General features: G+C 42.6%; 1 protein-coding gene across 6 annotated transcripts in view; it reads right to left on the bottom strand.

The window, feature by feature from the left end:
• Positions 1-3,813, bottom strand: part of TAB3 (TGF-beta activated kinase 1 (MAP3K7) binding protein 3) — a 62,283-nt gene extending 58,470 nt beyond the window's left edge. For 2 of the 6 annotated variants that reach the window (XM_055375467.2, XM_055375468.2), the window contains exon 1: positions 3,574-3,810. The gene's annotated coding sequence lies outside the window, so the exon portion shown is untranslated. Of the gene's footprint in view, positions 1-3,573 lie in introns of all 6 variants that reach the window. The other 4 variants (XM_055375465.2, XM_063703199.1, XM_031005704.3 and 1 more) reach the window with 2 other exon arrangements.
• Between the last annotated feature and the right edge of the window lie 13,461 nt (positions 3,814-17,274).

Genomic DNA, 17,274 nt, shown 5'->3' on the forward strand with positions numbered 1-17,274 from the left:
GGGATGAGGAAAGCAAGACCAACTGGGAAAGAAGGATGGAGCGGGGGATGGCAGCTGAAAGGAGTGAGGAAACAGTGCGAAGATGGCGGCCTGCTGAAGAGGATGAGTGTACAGTGCCTGTTCCTGCAGCACGTGGGCTTGTACCAACTTTCCTCCTTGGTGTTTAAGGAGAGGGAAGAAGAGGAGAAACCATTGGAGGGTCTTGACAGTGCCTCCCTCACTCTGGCTATTCTCATCCTCCTTTTCAAGAAAGAACAGGGTGGGTTAAGAGATCTTATCCGCATCCCTCTTGACCTCCTAGAGCACGGGATGGTGGAGAAGGGACTTGGAGGAGTTTTGGTGCCTTCCTTGTTAGCATCCACCCTATCAAAGACTTCAGTGTCAATGGAAAACTAAGGGTGCCAGGTAAATGGTAGGAACAGCATCAGAAGGAGAGGATGGAAAGTAGAGAAATTTGAAGCAGGGAGGGAAGTAGGATGTTAGAGTTGGACAAATAGAACTGTCCATGAATTAAACTATAATAAATGTTCTTATTTAGGATTAATTCAGTTTGATAGTTCCAAATATTTCATCAAGTCCATTTCACTTTTGGAGAAATAAATATTTGTGGCCATGGTAATAATTTGAGGTTTACTATATAGAAGGTATGAAAATAAACTTATAAGTAGATATGAGGCAATTTCCTGGTGTTTTATCTTTATACGGTGGCAATATAAATCATTTCAGAAAGGCTTTATTTACTTGGTAAGCATTCAGTTACATTATCATTTGTTGATTTTTTTTTTGCCCTAATAAATAGCCCAAATACCATGAGTAATTACTTTCACAAGTAAGGAAGTATATTTTATTTAACGCTTTCTTGGGAGTATAACTATATTTAAAAACTTATTCAGACCACAGATTGCCCATCAAGATGCCAAGGATTACTTAAAACAGTCTCTAAAGCTACATAATACACACACATGCTGATGTGTACTGAGGAACACAAGACTTCTTTTTCTGTTTCCATGAAGACAGGACTACCTAAGTGAAGGCCCCCAAACAATGTACTTCTTAAAAGATGAAGCAGCAAACCCCAAATTTCAAAACTTTTCTAGAACTTTCAGCCAGAGATAATTAACTAGGCAGCTAAACCTGACCAAATGACTTGGTGGAGGATGACTACCAGACATTTAGTATCTTTTTCTCTTTTTTTCTGATTTCTGTGGCTGTTCCACTTCAACTCTACTCAGATGTGGAGCCCTTCTCTTGAGCAGGCTCTGCAGCACATAAGAAATGCAACAGCAAAGACCAGTGGGAGATAAAAGTGACCACTGGCAAGATGTTCCTGCTGTTTCATCAACACCTCAGATACTGCCTGGGAACCTGTTAAGGTCTTTCATTCCCTTGCCCCATAGCAGATTATGGTGGATCCCAGAAGAGCTGCCGTCTTTTCTGCAAATCATGAATAGGGTCCAAAACCTTTGTATCAAATTATTAAAGAGAAGAAAAACAGGGTCAGCTGTCAAGTACTCCACTTGCTGGAGAAGGCAGGGATGTGTATGTGTACCTCCAAGCTGATAAAGCAAATTCAAACCCCTATAGATAGTTGCCATTTAATAATGTAATTTGAAATACTATTCAGGACTAGAATAAACAAAATATTTGTTCTTTGAAGTATCTCGGGCATGCTGACACAAGAGGCAAAGTAACTGAAAATATCTGAATTTCAGATAGGTCACTACCAGCTATCAGGAATCTCTTTACAGATCAGCAGACTTCTAGCTCAAATGTTACCTCTGGCTAGAAAATGGACGCATCTGAAAAGAAAAAAAAACCTTGAGATTATCTGGAGCCAAGGACACTGAAAGCTTTCAAGATTACCAACAGAACTGAAAGGTTTCTTTGTAACACAAATTTCCATTTTCATAAAATTTGTATCAGTCAGCACAAAAACTTGCGCGGAGTATGGTGAAAGAACACACACTCTAGAATCAGACCTACATGAGTTTGAGTTCTAGCTCTGCAATTTACCAGCTATATAATCTCCTCAGGGAAGTCGCCAAAGAATATTGGAGGTTAGTATTGTTCTGTGCAATCGGGATAACATTATCTTTAGCATAGGGTAGCTGTGAGGATCTCCAGTGCCTGAATATAATCGACGATAGCTCTGTTTGCTCCAACAAACTGTACACAATGTGGTATCTATAACTGAGGGGAAGACTCCATCAAATAAACATATGGAAGAAAATTCAGGGTGATTGAATGCAGATTATGTTCTTTCAGATGTGAAGATGAAAATCACATATTTAATATTTACCTTCACTGAAGTCTTTCCCTTGATTAAGCCAGTTGTAAGCAAGTAGGGGCGGGGGCTGTCCCTACGGTTGTAAAGATTCATATCACACACTGACTAAGAAGCATGTATATGTATGTGCCTGTATTCTTCCGGTGTTCATAAAACACACCATCACAAAACTTACCATGGGTGATGAGGCCCTTTATAATTTAACACTGTGCAAAATTAAACTCTCATCTCAAAAAACCCTTTCTTCTTCCACGTGTTCTTGTATACTACTGCAAATCATTGCTAAAGCAAAGAAAAAAGTAAATTCTCTTATCCTTTCAAAATGAAAAAGTGCACAAAGAAAGCTCAGTTTGCCAAACTGTTCCCTTTTCTCATTCATTCTTGTTCTTTTAGAAACCAGAAGTAAATATACTGTATGCCAAAATGACTGCCTGATTGACAAACGTCACTGAAGAAACACATCGAACTGACAAGCCCGGTCTGGACCAAAGGTGGCAAGTTTTCTTAAATAATTTAAATAAGTTACATTTCAGTAGAAACAGAAGGATTTACACTTTAACACATTAACAGTGTTAATTTTAACACATTAACAAACTTTGGATCTTTTTATGCAGCTTACTTTATGCCTCACCTGTCCCTCACCCTTCAAATCCTGCTTTTACGCACTTTATGAGCTGGCACACGGTAGTAAACTACAGAACTCCAACTGGGAATAACTCTAATCTGTTGTTGGACCTCAGAGGACTGCTTGTGTGATCTTTAAAGAAAGCAATGTTTTCTCCTTACTCAACACCTACCAACAGTCATCTGTAAACCTCCTCTCCGACAATTCTTACTATACTGCTACTAACCTTCACATCTCTCAACACCCTCAACGGCCCCCACGCTGGTGCTGCTAGTCCTCATCCTCAAACACCTTCCTGGGGGCTTAAAGCCGTTCCACAGAGGCTCACTCTCCGCAATGCCTAGGGTCCGGCGAGGAAGGGCATCGTCCCCTCCGTTTGGGGGACCAAGGCCAATCAAGTCGACACCCCACCCCAGCCACTCCCTCTCCCCTCGGCCTCTCGGGGCGTCTGGGGCGGGCGCGGACGCGCCAGGCCCTGCGCAAACCTCCGGCAGCCCCGCAGTTCCCGCTGTCAGCCGCAGTCCCGGGCCGGGGTGAGTCCCCGGGACGCCGCAGTTGCGCACACGCCCACCGTCTCAGGCACAGGGTCACTGGGACGATCCCGGGGGCGCACCCGACGTCCCTGCTCGGGCAGGTGCCGGGCCTCCCCGCGGACACTCACCAGGCGGCTGCTGCTCTCTGGCCGCCGCCGCCGCCGCCGCCTCGCCCTCACGCCCGTCGCCTACTCCCGCGGGGGGTCCGGGCCGGCGCCGCTTCCCCGCCCGAACCCCCAGGGTACGCGCCGTGCGGGGCCGGGATCCGGTGTGAGCCGCCGCCGCCGCCGCCCCCTTTCCTCCCTCCTCCCTCAGTGCGTCCCTCCCACCGAGGCCCGCCTCGTATTTCCTAGATCCGGTCTGAGCGAGAGCTTGGCAAGCAAGCTCTGGCTTCAGGGCTTCCGTCGGGCGCCGTCGCTCGCCAGGCACAAAGATGGCGCCCCCGGGTACTGCCCAGGGCGATCTCGCGAGGCTTCCCCCACAAGAACAGGAGGGCGGGGGCCCAAAGGAAAGGTGATAAGTTAGGGAAGCCTGAGCAAACGCTTCCTATATCGGAAATGGGCAGTACCAGTTACCGAAGAAGTTACTGCGCCTGCGTGCGCGGGTAATGACGCATGCCCGGAACGGCCCCTAAAGTAGGACCCAGTTCTCCAGGTTTTACCTGTTTCCGCTAGTGGCGCGGGGCGGGGTAGTGAAACCCAGTCAAGAAACCCAGTAAAGGGCTTCGCAGGACCAGGCACCAAGTGAGAGGCGTCCCTTAAGGCTTGGTCATCCCTCAGGAGCCCGAATGGCCAACACGCTTTTTGCGTCCCCGGGAGTCTTCTAACCCTTTGCTTGTCCTTATGGGTTTTGTCACCGAGTATTCTGTGCAAAGCCTCAGCTGCACCTTCTTCATCCTGTTATGGGTTCACATTATTAATCAAGAGCTTCTTGCTGTGTGCTTGCAGACGGCCTCACAGCTGGCAGCCACAGTCCTCCTGTTTCCCACATCACCATCTAACTTTCTCTTTCATTTTTAGTGCTACAGGAGCCATCTGATACTAATAATTCTTTTTCCTATTTTATTTTTTCTTGCTCATTCATTCAAACGTGTGTTGTTCAGTTTCCTATGTGCCAGCTACTGAGGAAATGCTGTGATCTCAGGGAGCTATTGGTCTGGGATGGAGATGAATGAGAAAAAACAATGATGACACTTTAGCATAGTAAGTTCTATGATAGAAATGAGTACAGAGAGGAGTGACAGATATGGGGGGAGGATATAAAATACATCAAAGAGGAAATTCCTTTTTTTTTTTTTTTTGAGACCGAGTCTCACTCTGTTGCCTAGGCTGGAGTGCAGTGGTGTGATCTCAGCTCATTCCAACCTCAGCCTCCCAAGTTCAAGTGATTCTCATGCCTCAGCCTCCCGAGTAGCTGGGACTACAGGTGTGTGCCACCATGCCCAGCTGATTAGTTTTGGTAGAGACAGGGTTTCTCCTGTTGACCAGGCTGGACTTGAACTCCTGACCTCAGGTGATCTGCCCGCCTCGGCCTCCCAAAGTGCTGGGATTACAGGTGGTGAACCACCGCGCCCAGCCAAAGAGAAAATTCTTGAGTGGTGTCTGACAGGCATAGGATTTAGTCCAGTGAATCACTCAGGGCGATAGCAGGAAACAAACCACCCCAATTATTTCAACCAAGAGAATTTAATATCAAGAATTGATTATTAGGCAACTGATAAGGTCAGAGAGAACTCTTAATGTATCACAGAGGTAGCAACTGCAGGAAGCAGCTACTATGCCTAGAGCTAGGAGGAGGAAGGGAAGAGGTTGGGATTATTACAATTTAGACGTTTAGAGGAATTGGCTTGTGGAGGTAAAACTCAGACCTCTGAGAAAGGAGCAGCATCTGCTGGTGCTCGTGTCTCTGAGTGGGGCTCAAGACGTTGTCTCTGCAAGTGTGGGGAAACTGCAAAGGATCCAACTGCTGCTATGGGAAGGAAGTTCTCCTGTCCCTCTGGGAGCTTCCAATCTCCCTCTAGCCTGGGGATGAGAATGTGACACCTGGACTGGAGCTGAACTTGACCCACATCCTGAAGTAGAGCAGCTCCAGTGTCAAGAGCCACTCATTTTGGAAGCTGGATGTGGTCAGAAAGGGGGTCATTCACTCCTATCACACACCCCACATACTGGGGCCCATCGTGCTGAAACATTTGTAGAAAATCTGCTTCAAGTTCAGGTTTCGGACCAAGCACAGCAGCCCCAGCCAACTCACAAACCCATGAGTGAGAAATAAATGCTTATTGTAGCATGGCACTGAGACTTTTGCTTATTATGTGGCAAAAGTGGACTAATACGGCAGCTCTGTTCCACAAAGTGAGCCACGGTTTAGTCTCCCTATGTCTTCTTGCTCCACCATTCCTAGACTGTCATCCTAGTCTACATGGTCCAGAATGGCTCAGCACGACATCACATTTCAGTCATCAAGGGTGTGAAAGCCTACCCATTTCCTTTAAGGGCATGACCCAGAAGTTGTTACCATCAACTTATGTTCACAACCCATTGGCCAGAACTTAATCACGTTATTGCATCTACCTGCAAGGGAGACTGTGAAATGTGGTCTTATTCTAAGCAGTCCTGTAACTAGCTAAACATTCCATGACTTTGGAAAAAACATTGAGGGGACAACCAGAAGCCCCATAAAATTATCAAAACCCAGACCTTATTTGAAGTTATATCTTGTCCTCTCTCCCAGTTGGATCCTACCACCGATGAGGAGCTTGGAGTCAAGGAAGCAGGTGTAACCCTTCTCTTTCCGTCCCTTAGGCTTCTACTTCTCCTACCCTGTCTTGCTAACCATAGCTGTATCTCCTCCAGGGATGAAGAGGATAGAAATGGAGGTGGCAAGGTGTTGCTTTACTGATCCTTTCATAAGATGGCTTTGTCCTCTCTGGACATGGCAAATGCCGAAAATTGGCTCTTTGTTGATTTCTTCTGTGAGTTCTTCTTAGGGTCCCACTGGGAAGATTCAGGAGTACCTCTCAGGACACAAATGAAGCTCTTTCTTCCATCTAGCCTCTCTCTCCTCAGCCCTTTGTCTCTCTTACTTTTCAATGCTGCTGTAAGTCCTCTATTGGTTGTCAATGCCTTCTATGTGACTGGCATCCGAATGCTGGCTTTCATAGGGTGAGTATGATTGTTCAGGACCCCCTTCACTGCACATTTCTTAAATATGGACTCAATCCTTTTAAACTTCTCCTCAGCCCCTGTCTCTTGTGGAATACCTATAGTTTCTTACTGCCAGTATCGCTTCACCAACTGGCAAGCCCTTTGGCAGGCACAAGCAAATGGCTCAAGCTATTTGGCCTTCTGAGACACTCACCTGATCCATGAGAAGTTCACAAGTCCTTGCCATGCTGAACAACAGACATGCTGCCTTGTCATTGCTGCTCCAGCAAGTTTTCTGCCTTCAGAATTCTGACAAGAGGCAGTCTCAGTGTCTATACTGACATGGGCCTCCAAACTCCAGGGATACATAGCAGGCTCTCTCTAAAACTTTCTCTCCAGGTTGGACCTACAGATAGCTTCAGTTCAGTAACCAAGCATCTGGAGGGTGATATATCTCGAAGACATTCTTAATCAGCTCTCATAGGCCACCTCACTCTCATTTTTCTCATTGGCTTCCCCTTTTTCAATGGGAGAGAAAATGTACAACACCCCCTTGAAGGTAATAACTAATAAACCTCTCCCTTGTAGTCTTCTCTTATTTAGGCTGGAGGAAGTGTTTGAGTGAGGCCATAGAACCGGTTTTGTCACCTCTTGGTGAGTCCTGTAGAGAAGTGCCTAGGAGCTCTCTTTGGAATGTGATAGTACTTAGTATGCATTCTTTTCACCTGTATCATCAGACACATCTTATGTACCATTTCAGATATTTTTAGCCTCACCTGTTGTATCAATATTCCATTGTCCTGTAACAAACCACTTGAAAACATAGTCTAAAATAATAATCGTGTTATTTGCTCATTATGCTGTGGGTCAGCAAATTGGGGTGGGCTCAGCCAGGCAGTTTTTCTTCTGGTCTCACATGGGGTCACTTGTGGTAGAAAGAATAGAGGCTATTCATGGGACCAACGACATTCTGTGTCACCCCCAACTCCACAAGGTATGGTCTAAAAGCTAAAAAGTGAGCTGGGCCTTTCATGGACCATTTCATGAGGCTGTCTGCTTCTACAGGATAAGGTATATGATACCAGCAGTTCTTACTGTCATGTGCAACTCCTTTGCAGTAAAATGGGTCCATTGGTTTAAGGCAATACTTTGTGGGATACCATGTTACTAGATGACCATTTGTAAACTCCTGAATGGTGGTGCTTGTGCGGAAACTGCGGATGGGTAAGCCAAACTCATATTCGGAGTATGAATCAGTTCTGGCAAGAATGAACTGCATGCCCCACACCCCGTGTGGAAGGGATCCAAAGTAATAAATCTGCCAAAGTGGCTGGTCTCCTTGAGAAATGGTGCTGTACCGTGGGCTCAGTGTTGATCTCTGCTGCTGGTAGGTCGGGCCAGTAATAGCTAATTGAGCCTTGGTAAGAGGGAGCCCTTGCTGGGCCTGAAGGGTAACACTGGGTTCTGTTGAGAGGATCCCTTGCCCCTTTGCTTTCCCTTCTTATAGTGCAAGTCTAAGAGAAGCCTTGTCAGTGATGGACTACTCAGGCTGCTTCATGCCAGGCAATCTGAAGTTGTGGTGCCAACTGTTTATAGGCATTGTCTGGGACCTTGGGGTTAATTAGATATTACAATTCTTCTATGAGGGGGAGAAGTCCTATGGGAAGCTGAAATTGGATGCAGCTTTTCCCTTTGGTAAAAGGGCAGATCCCTGGTTCCAGTTAGCTTTTTGCCTGTAACCCAACATGAGTTCTCAGGATCACATTTAGACAAATCTGCTCTTTGTACTAAAATACCCTGTTTAAATTATGTTAATGTTCTGTGTAGACCCCTTGATTTTTACTTTGTGATTTGGTGATTCTCAATGAAAAAGGGGTTTCTCATAATCTAAATTTTTTCTGTATATTCTACCCCCTACTCTGCTTCCCACCTAACCTTCATTTAGTACTTGCCCCTGTACTGGCCAGCACCTTAAATAACAAGTGTCAGAATGCCTTCTGAGCTTGCTAGAAGAATTAAGAGCAACCTACTCTAATTTTCCCTATCATAAGCACAAGAAACAACTGAATTGAGCCCTCTTATACCAAGACACTGAAAGAGGGAATATAAAATTATTAACTAGTTCTATATCATAACTATAGTGGGGACTCTGTCTAAAGAACAGCACCAACCCAAAGGTAGTGAACTGAGGGTTAAAGGGAGAGACAGAAGAACTAGGTTTGGGGGATATCATTTGTACTCCTGCATCATGCAGTGCTTAAAACCAGCCCTATCTTCTAGACTATTTAGTTACATGATCTCTTTTCCTTTTGCATAACCCTGTTTGAGATACGTTTTCTGTCACTTGCAAAGAAAAGATTCTAAATGAATATATCATGAATGAATGAGCATAAGAAATGAATGGTTTGAATACTCGAGATCATGACTGAGTATAGGGAAGGTGATATGGTTTGGCTCTGTGTCCCCACCCAAATCTCATCTTGAATTGTACTCCTATAATCCCCAAGTGTTGTGGGAGGGACCCCGTAGGAGATCACTGAATCATGGGGGTGGTTTCCCCCATACTGTATTCCTGATAGTGAGTAAGTCTTACGAGATCTGATGGTGTGATAAGGGGAAACCATTTCGCTTGGCTCTCATTCTCTCTCTTGCCGCCACCATGTGAGACGTGCCTTTTACCTTCCACCATGATTGTGAGGCCTCCCCAGCCATGTGGACCGGTAAGTCCAATAAACCTCTTTCTTTTGTAAATTGCTCAGTCTTGGGTATCTCTTTATTAGCAGCATGGAAATTGACTAATACAGAAGGCAAAGTGACCAAAAATATTTATATTGTTTCACTAAAATGAATCCAATTTTTGCCTAGTGCTTAGGGCTCAACATGTAATAAATACTCAAGATGTAAGTGCTCAATAAGCATGTGTTAAATTAATTGTAATTCTACAAAAGGAAACACACCTGGAGAACCTAAGGTGACACAGTGAGTGGACAGGGGCAGGATTTAAACCCCTCTCCACCAAAAGTAAGTGATTTATGAATCAACACTGCTTACAAAATATTGTAGCTGAGAGTGTTCTTTGCTTTTGGGAAGACTATAGACTACCCTTCAATAAACATAAAAAATGGCTTGTTTTAGTAGCTTTTTTTCCTGATGGTCTTGAGGTTTTCCCGAACCACAGAGTTTACTTTCCATAGTAAACATGTAATAGTACAAAGAGACATTTGACAGATGAAAATTGAGGTTAAGAGAATTGCCCAAGGTAATAGGTAACTGGTTCAGCCAAGATGGGAATTCAGCCCTTCCCTTCCCAAATGCAATGAGCTCTCTGCCAGGAACACCAGAAACAGTAAGTGTCATTTATTCATAGCCTTAGGGATTAATTCATCGTTCAACATACACTTATTGAGCCACATTCTGAGGATACCGAGATGAATAAGACAAAGTCCATGGCTTCAAGGTATTTGCAGCCTATTAGAAAGAATGTCACATAAACAAATAAGCATAATGGAATGTAGCAAATGAAGCCATAGCTCATGCCTTTGGTGTTCTAGAAGCTATGTGTCTGGAGGAAGTGTTTGGGAGAGTGGGGATTGGGAAAAGTTATGGGTGGGAGAGAGCTAGTTGTCTTCAGTTGTCCTGAAAGAGGTCATGTGTAAACTCATAATAAAAATGAGTAAATATATGTCCAGTTATTATAAATAAAATAATTAAATTCAAAATTAAGGTTTATTGTTATTTCCATCTTGCCTAGGATAAATTATATAAAGAATTTTTTAACATCTTTTTTTTTTTTTTTTGAGACGGAGTCTTGCTCTGTCTCCCAGGCTGGAGTGTAATGGCTCGATCTTAGCTCATTGCAACCTCTGCCTCCCGGGTTCAAGCGATTCTCCTGCTTCTGCCTCCTGAGTAGCTGGGATTACAGGCCTTAGCCACCACACCTGGCTAATTTTTGTGTTTTTACTTGAGACGGGGTTTCACCATGTTGGTCAGGCTGGTCTCGAACTCCTGACCTCAGTTGATCCACCCTCCTCGGCCTCCCAAAGTTCTGAGATTACAGGCGTGAGCCACCACGCCCAGCTAATGTCTCCTTTTGCTACTTAAAAAGATGATTTGCTTACTCCCACATCTCATGCTCTCAATCAGAGAGTGATGACACCATAAGAACTCTTTCTAACTTCTTTTTCTACAATCTTCTGACTCAGTGTTGTCAGCTCAGAGATGTGAGAGGGAACAGTTGGGAGATGCTAAATCATGGCGCATGAGAGTGAGTCCTCTTGATATTCCTCAGACAAGGAATAGTCTTGGAGTAGCCGATAAAGTGCATGCATAGATCTTTCAAACCCAGATGGGTTAAAAACCAGTTTCAGGCTGGGCATGGTGGCTCACACCTATAATTCCAACCCTTTGGGAGGCTGAGATGGGAGGATCACTTGGGTCCAGGAGTTCAAGACCAGCCTGGGCAACACAGCAAGACCTTGTCTCTACAAAAAATTAAAAACTTAGCCAGGCATGGTAGCACTTACCTGTGGTCCCAGCTATTTGGGTGGCTGAGATGGAAGGATTGAGGCCATAGTGAGTCATGGTCATGCCACTATACTCCAGCCTGGGTGACAGAGCAAGACCCTGTCTCAAAATGAAATTCCAAAAAATGAAAAAAACCCGCTAGTTTCAAACCCATATTATGGTTCATGTGTGTAATGTCCAAAAGACATGCTGAAGAATAGTAGTTGACAATACTTAATTTGGCATACTTGGTTAGAAAATTGTAAATAAAGCATATTGACATAGTCAAAAGTCAGTGGATAATTATTTAAAATATTACACTTGCCTGTAATTCTATTATTATAAAACAGTGACTTTCCTTTTTACTCATTCATTCATTCAACAAATATATAAGGAGGCTCTGTGATGTTATGTCTTATGCAAGAAGCCAGGGTCATAGCAGTGAACAAAGATCTGTGGTTATAGTTTTCCATTTAAAGGGATGGATACACAAACAAGTACAATAAAGTGTAGTAAGGGTAGGTATGAGGAGCACCTAGTAGAGATACCTAATTTGGACTGAGGGACTCATGAAAGGCTTCATGGAGAAAAATGACACCTAAATTGAAGGAAGTGACAGTATCATTTACTTTTACAAATGCAGTAATACTTGTATCAGTTAGTAGGCTAATAGAACCCCAAAGAAATCCTCAAAATTTAGTGACTTAAAGAACACAATTATTTCTCCCTAACATAACAGTCTAGGTCAGGTGTTCTCCACATGGTGATCTAGGGACCCAGGGTCCTCTTGCTTTGTGCCTCTATAACTTCTATAGCCTTGTTACCTACGAGATTGAGGTTGGATTGCCACAAACGGACATCAGCTAGTAGATGACCAAAAATGTGTAAAGGAGGCACCTGGCCGGGGAGTATCACACATCCCTTCTACTCATATCTCATTGACTAGAATTTAATCATATGACTACATCTAACTTTATATACCTAGGAAGCAGGTTAGAATGGATTTTGGTGAACAGTTACCAGAATTCACCATGATGGTATATGTAAAATCTTTTTGTAGATTCTTACTTTACTTTTCTTCATATCAAACATTTTCCATGTTTCTTCATAGTCTTCATTAATGTAGTAGGTTTTATTATACTTCAATAAATTTGCCCCCTTCTCCTCTGGGTCCATCTCTATAGAACCTCTTCTGGGGGAGGGGCCTCCCTGAAGGAATAGTATCTGTCCCGTTGATAGCAGGCTTGGTCATATGACTTTCTTTGGCCAGTGGAATTTGTCCAGAAATGAAATATTCCACTTCTGAACATAAGCTTGAAGAGCTGTTATTCTGTTCTACTTTTTATCCACTGCCATGAGACCAACATGGGGACTGGTCTTTCCAACTGGGTCCTAGGATGAAGCAGAGCTATAGCTAACCTGCAAAGGGTAGGTATTGTGAGTGAGAAATAAATCTGTGATAAATCACTGAGATTTGGGAATCATCTGTTACCGCAGCATAATCTAGCAAAAGCTTACTGAATTAATAATTATAATGTCTACATTGTTCCATTGCGGTATGCACACCAATTTTTTAAGCCATTTAAAAAATATTGGATATTTAAGTAGTTTCCAATTTTCTGCTATATGTCATGCTAAAATTGACATCTTTATGCAAATATTATATTTCTTTTATATTATCTTCCAAAGACACATTTTTCAGATTAAAAAATTGAGTCAACATATATGACTATCATTATTGCTTTTGTTTCTAAGAGGGTTATATTGTCTGTGTATTAAGACAGGGTACAGCAATAAACACAGAAACTACTCTAATACTTTCAAAAAAGGAAAAATTAAACAGGAAATTGATTTCACAAATAATGAAGAAGCTGAGAAGTCAGTGATGAAACTACCCTGAGATTGGCAACAGCGGAAAGATGCTGCCATCCCTAGGGATAGGAAACATTTATTTGGAGGAGGTGGTTTTACCAGATCCCAGAATCCAGGGCAATTTAAAGGGAACCTGAACCATGGCTATGTCTGCCTGGTCAGAATTGTCCAGTTACTGCTGGGACCATCAAGGGAGGTTTGGTTTGGCAAAAGCTAAATCCATGGAAGAGATGCTTCAAGAATCAGAAAAAGAGGGAGAAAAATACTGCAAACTCTTCCCTCTTGTTCTCCAATCTCTCCAATCTTGTGCCTGTACCACTGCTATAATTTGAATATTTGTGTCCCCTTCAAAATTCATGTTGGGACTTAAACCCCAATATGGTAGTATTAAGAAGTGGGGTTTTTAGGAGGTGATTAAGTCATGAAGACAGACCCCTCATGAATGGGATTATCAACTTTATGAAAGGGCTGTAGTGAACTACCTAGCTTTTGCTTATCTATCTCTTCTGCCATGTGAGTGGGGAACGTTTGTCCTTTTTGCCCTTCTGCTCTTCTGCCATGTGAGGACGTAGCAAAAAGGCCCTCACCAGGCACCAAATAGCAGCTCTTTGATCTTGCACTTTCCAGCCACACATAGAACAAACTCATCCGTCACCAACGAAGAAAACTCCAAAATACAAGCCTGTTACTACATACATCTCAAGGTCCAGGATCTCTGAATGATGTGCTGATGTGCAATCCTCTATATCAGGCTCAGATGTGTCTCCTTGTGATCCTGTGATTTATAAAAAGTAAGACAAGTTATGTGCCCCATCCACAACATAATGGTGGACTAGGAACAAGGTAATAAGAACAGAAACACTGATGTTGGAAAGGGAAAAGGGGAACCACTCAGCAGTCATTATTAGTTCATGGTAATTATTAAGTCCTACTGGCTTGGAAATGCAAAAGCTCCCTGTCCTAACATTAGATTGAATTTCTTAGTTAGCCCATCTGACAGCTCTTAGCTCTGCTCTCTTAAGAAAACTCCTTGTCCATTGTCCTTTATGGACCTTGTCTCTGCTCTCTGGAAGGTTCATTTTCATTGATTATTATGGCCACATTTGCAGTGGGCGGTTCTTGGGGATTGCTCAGCTTTCACAGCCTGTTTCCTACTGAGAAGTTTGGGGGGTCCTAACACTACATGAGGGCTCTAATCATGATAGGCATTTGCAAACCAGCCTTTTGGTTTCTGTGGCTTTTGGATTCCCTCTACTACTTAATAGGATTCTGGTCTATTTGCTACTTGCCAGTTACATATAGAAGTAACCATAGTCTAAGATCTCTTCCAAGTACATTCTTTTGCTGTTACTGTTCTCTGTGCTGATTCATCTTCCTCTCATTGAACTTAATAGTTGCTTCCTTAGGTTCTTCTTAATAGGTTTGTAAGAGAAGTTGACATACTTAACATGATCTCTACCTCTGCTCTGGTTCTCATTTACTGGTCAAAAGGAAGATGTGTGAGGAGCCACAATATTATTTCCTGCCAAGTCTTCCTTTTCTGCAGCCTCTTTAAGCTGCTTTACTGTGAAGTTGCAGAAAGCAGATGGCTTTTTCAATTGCGTAGGACTCTGAAATTGCAGGCCACGGGCAAAGAGCATACTCTTGACAGAGCTATGTTCCCTCCATTTTTTGTTGCTTTCTGTCTGACTCTCACCAGGGTCCATCACTCTATAGGATGTTGTTAAAAGTACTAAGATGCAGCATACATTCCCCCAACATTTGGAATCTTTCTTATCATTTACCCCAATGCCATTGCTTGCTATGCTCATGAGTTGTCTTCCAAGATCTTGCTGACCTTTGTTAATACTGTGCCTAGCTAAAATTTCTGTTTCCATGGAAGAAAGAGAAAATGGATATTGGGGAAGAACTAGCATGCTCACACAAATGCCTATTGATTTGGACAGGTTCTTAATTCCATTCCATAAAGTGAGTCAGCAACTTGCAGAAGGCATGGGGCCAATGAAATAGAAAGCTGGCACCCTCAGATTGCCATACAGTACAGTATGAAAGGACTCACTGTAAAAAGGAAACCCAGACAGCCTCCTCCTCACCAAAACAAAAAATTGTGGCTAAATTTTTGCTAGTTTTGATATGACTGGTATAGATGCCTAAAGATTATCTCATAACTAGCAAAAACCTGACTTTCTGGTTCATGTCAAAAACTAAATAAAAAAGAAATTAATTTTGAAAGTCTAACAAAACAGGTACCTGCCGATTTTAAAAGCTATAAAGGTGAGAAAAGCCATGCACCATTATAATTTTTTCAATATGGTTGTCAGATTGCTGAAGTTACTTCTGAAATTCTTTTGTTTCCTTTTAGAAATATTCAATGTTGATTTGGAGCTTGTAACATATTCTAAATACCTCATGATATTTCTTTCTTTCTTACATTATAAAATAAGGCAGCCGTCCCATTACTGGGTATATACCCAAAGGACTATAAATCATGCTGCTATAAAGACACATGCACACGTATGTTTATTGCGGCATTATTCACAATAGCAAAGACTTGGAACCAACCCAAATGTCCAACAATGATAGACTGGATTAAGAAAATGTGGCACATATACAGCATGGAATACTATGCAGCCATAAAAAATGATGAGTTCATGTCCTTTGTAGGGACATGGATGAAATTGGAAATCATCATTCTCAGTAAACTATCGCAAGAACAAAAAACCAAACACCACATATTCTCACTCATAGGTGGGAATTGAACAATGAGATCACATGGACACAGGAAGGGGAATATCACACTCTGGGGACTGTGGTGGGGTGGGGGGAGAGGGGAGGGATAGCATGGGGAGATATACCTAATGCTAGATGACGATTTAGTGGGTGCAGCGCACCAGCATGGCACATGTATACATATGTAACTAACCTGCACAATGTGCACATGTACCCTAAAACCTAAAGTATAATAAAAAAATTAAAAAATAAAAAATTAAAAAAGAGAATAAAAAATTATCGATTGTCACAGAGATTTTTCCGTCTCTTCTCAGCATGTTCATATTATTTATTATGTACTTTTCTTGACGTTCATTTCATCTGATAAATGCACTCCAGATTCCTTCATTTCTAGCACTAAAAATACCTTCATTAGTTTGCACTGTCAAAATACAAATTAAATATCAATTTTATTTAAAAATGGGAGTAATGGCTATTCTAAGAAGTTCTGGGACAAGGCCAATAGACTTTGAGAAATGCATATTGCTATAGTTTTTTATACCAATAGAAATATAAGAAATTTTGCCTATTTGTTCACTGCTACATACCTGGTGCCCAGAATAGTACTTGGTGCACACTCAATAAGTATTTATTGAATTAATAAATTGAAATCAATGAATTTCCTTTTAATAATTCTAAAATACACTGGAAATATTTAACTAAAGTAGTCAAAAGAGAATTAGGTCTTTTGAAGTCTAAAGAGGAGACAGCATGATGTGATTATATCGTGATGGCCCTCCAAAACTCCAAGTGGACATCTCGGCCCAGGAAACATAGACTGGATCGCTAATGGCATTGAGCACTGTTTCTGCCTAGACTGGAAACTAGCCTAAGGGGCCTTTCCTGTGTGTCCTTTCTCCTGAGCCCAAACTTAATTTCTGCTCAAGTGTCTAAGGGGTACAAGTAGGAGTAGAGGTCTTTTTCTTAGCTGAATAAGGAGTGAGGAAAAGAAGAAATATGGCCCATTTGTCATCGCCAGTCACAGAAAGAGGTCATGAGTAAGATTCTGAGCAGGCTGGGCATGGTGGCTCACACCTCTAATCCCAGCACTTTGGGAGGCCAAGGCAGGCGGATTACTTGAGGTCAGGAGTTCGAGACCAGCCTGGCCAACATGGTAAAACCCCGTCTCTACTAAATACAAAAATTAGCGGGGTGAGGCTGAGGCACGAGGATTGCTTGAACCTGGGAGGCAGAGGTATCAGTGAGCCGAGATCACGCCACTGCACTCCAGCCTGGTTGACAGAGCAAGACCCTGTCTCTAAATAAATAAGTAAATAAATAAAGATTCTGAGCAAAAAAACCTCCAAAAAGGGAATTCAGAGGGAGAGGAATCCCAATGGCCTATATACAGAACCACTTAACTTCCTAGTTTATCATGCAAGCTGAGATAATTGATTTGAGATCTTTGCTTTTTTCTCAAAGAGGTGTTCAGTGCCGTAACTTTTCTTCCAGGCACTGCTTTAGGTACATCGCACAAATTTTAATTTGTCATATTTTTGTTTTTATATAATTAAAAATTCTAATTTCTCCTTTGATCCA

This window comes from Gorilla gorilla, chromosome X, assembly GCF_029281585.2.
Source record: "Gorilla gorilla gorilla isolate KB3781 chromosome X, NHGRI_mGorGor1-v2.1_pri, whole genome shotgun sequence".
Classification (NCBI taxonomy): Eukaryota; Metazoa; Chordata; class Mammalia; order Primates; family Hominidae; genus Gorilla; species Gorilla gorilla.